This window comes from Triturus cristatus, chromosome 4_1, assembly GCF_964204655.1.
Source record: "Triturus cristatus chromosome 4_1, aTriCri1.1, whole genome shotgun sequence".
NCBI classification, from domain to species: Eukaryota; Metazoa; Chordata; class Amphibia; order Caudata; family Salamandridae; genus Triturus; species Triturus cristatus.
Window position 1 is genome coordinate 38289674 of NC_140585.1, and position 2973 is coordinate 38292646.

Here is a 2973-nt window from a genome sequence, read left to right on the forward strand (position 1 = left end):
AAAAACACATTTTCCACACATTTCTGTCGTGGAAAGTTCCGGAATCTGCGTGGATCCACAAATTTCCACCCACCCCGCGTTCCCCAAAGTCTTACGAGAAAAACGGTACCTCACTTGTGTGGATTGGCCTAGTGCCCGCGACAGGAAACGGCGCAAAACGCAACCTGGTCACACCTCAATTTCGCAGTGAAAAATGACCCTTTTTTGGAAAAATGACTAGCTGTAGTTTTTGAACCCTAGCTCTGCGGGCACCTGGGGAAACCTAGCAAACCTATACATTTTTAAAAACTAGACACCCAGGGGAATCCAGGATGGGGTGACTTGACTGCCTCCCACCAGGATCTGTTACCCAGAATCCCTTGCAAACCTAAAAAATTGGCAAAAAAAACACATTTTCCCCACATTTCTGTCGTGGAAAGTTCCGGAATCTGCGTGGATCCCCAAATTTCCACCCACCCCGCGTTCCCCAAAGTCTTACGAGAAAAACGGTACCTCACTTGTGTGGGGCGGCCTAGTGCCCGCGACAGGAAACGGCGCAAAACGCAACCTGGTCACACCTCAATTTCGCAGTGAAAAATGACCCTTTTTTGGAAAAATGTCTAGCTGTAGTTTTTGAACCCTAGCTCTGCGGGCACCTGGGGAAACCTAGTAAACCTATACATTTTTTAAAACTAGACACCCAGGGGAATCCAGGATGGGGTGACTTGACTGCCTCCCACCAGGGTCTGTTACCCAGAATCCCTTGCAAACCTAAAAAATTGGCAAAAAAAACACATTTTCCCCACATTTCTGTCGTGGAAAGTTCCGGAATCTGCGTGGATCCACAAATTTCCACCCACCCCGCGTTCCCCAAAGTCTTACGAGAAAAACGGTACCTCACTTGTGTGGGTCGGCCTAGTGCCCGCGACAGGAAACGGCGCAAAACGCAACCTGGTCACACCTCAATTTCGCAGTGAAAAAAGACCCTTTTTTGGAAAAATGTCTAGCTGTAGTTTTTGAACCCTAGCTCTGCGGGCACCTGGGGAAACCTAGCAAACCTATACATTTTTGAAAACTAGACACCCAGGGGAATCCAGGATGGGGTGACTTGACTGCCTCCCACCAGGGTCTGTTACCCAGAATCCCTTGCACACCTAAAAAATTGGCAAAAAAAACACATTTTCCACACATTTCTGTCGTGGAAAGTTCCGGAATCTGCGTGGATCCACAAATTTCCACCCACCCCGCGTTTCCCAAAGTCTTTTGAGAAAAACGGTACCTCACTTGTGTGGGTCGGCCTAGTGCCCGCGACAGGAAACGGCGCAAAACATAGTGAGGTGACATCAAAATTGCCTATCTCAAAACCACCTGGTTTTGCAAGGGGGGTCTCTTGGCTTTTTGGCCCGGGGCACGGCGGCCATCTAGGGAAACCTACCAAATCCATACATTTCTGAAAACTAGACACCCGGGGGCTTCCAGGGAGGTATGGCTTGCGTGGATCCCCCAACGTTTCCTTACCCAGAATCCCCTGCAAACCTCAATTCTTGCTGAAAAAAATCACTTTTTTCACACATTTTGGGGTGGGAAAGGAGTGGCATCACCGGGCTCACACAAATTTACCACCACCCAGCGTTCCCCCAGGTCTCCCGGTAAAAATGGTGCCTCACTTGTGTGGGAGGCCCAAGTACCCGCCGCAGGCAAGGGCCCAAAACGCAGTGAGGCGACATCAAAATGGCCTGTCGCAAAACCACCTGGTTTTGCAAGGGGAGTCACTTGGGTTTTTGGCCCGGTGCTCGGCGGCCATCTAGGGAAACCTACCAAACCCACGCATTTCTGAAAACTAGACACCCGGCGGCTTCCAGGGAGGTATGGCTTGCGTGGATCCCCCAACGTTTCCTTACCCAGAATCCCCTGCAAACCTCAATTTTTGCTGAAAAAATCACTTTTTTCACACATTTTGGGGTGGGAAAGTAGTGGCATCACCGGGCTCACACAAATTTACCACCACCCAGCGTTCCCCCAGGTCTCCCGGTAAAAATGGTGCCTCACTTGTGTGGGAGGCCCAAGTACCCGCCGCAGGCAAGGGCCCAAAACGCAGTGAGGCGACATCAAAATGGCCTGTCGCAAAACCACCTGGTTTTGCAAGGGGGGTCACTTGGGTTTTTGGCCCGGTGCTCGGCGGCCATCTAGGGAAACCTACCAAACCCACGCATTTCTGAAAACTAGACACCCGGCGGCTTCCAGGGAGGTATGGCTTGCGTGGATCCCCCAACGTTTCCTTACCCAGAATCCCCTGCAAACCTCAATTTTTGCTGGAAAAAATCACTTTTTTCACACATTTTGGGGTGGGAAAGTAGTGGCATCACCGGGCTCACACAAATTTACCACCACCCAGCGTTCCCCCAGGTCTCCCGGTAAAAATGGTGCCTCACTTGTGTGGGAGGGCCAAGTACCCGCCGCAGGCAAGGGCCCAAAACGCAGTGAGGCGACATCAAAATGGCCTGTCGCAAAACCGCCTGGTTTTGCAAGGGGGGTCACTTGGGTTTTTGGCCCGGTGCTCGGCGGCCATCTAGGGAAACCTACCAAACCCACGCATTTCTGAAAACTAGACACCCGGCGGCTTCCAGGGAGGTATGGCTTGCGTGGATCCCCCAACGTTTCCTTACCCAGAATCCCCTGCAAACCTCAATTTTTGCTGAAAAAATCACTTTTTTCACACATTTTGGGGTGGGAAAGTAGTGGCATCACCGGGCTCACACAAATTTACCACCACCCAGCGTTCCCCCAGGTCTCCCGGTAAAAATGGTGCCTCACTTGTGTGGGAGGCCCAAGTACCCGCCGCAGGCAAGGGCCCAAAACGCAGTGAGGCAACATCAAAATGGCCTGTCTCAAAACCACCTGGTTTTGCAAGGGGGGGTCACTTGGGTTTTTGGCCCGGTGCTCGGCGGCCATCTAGGGAAACCTACCAAACCCACGCATTTCTGAAAACTAGAC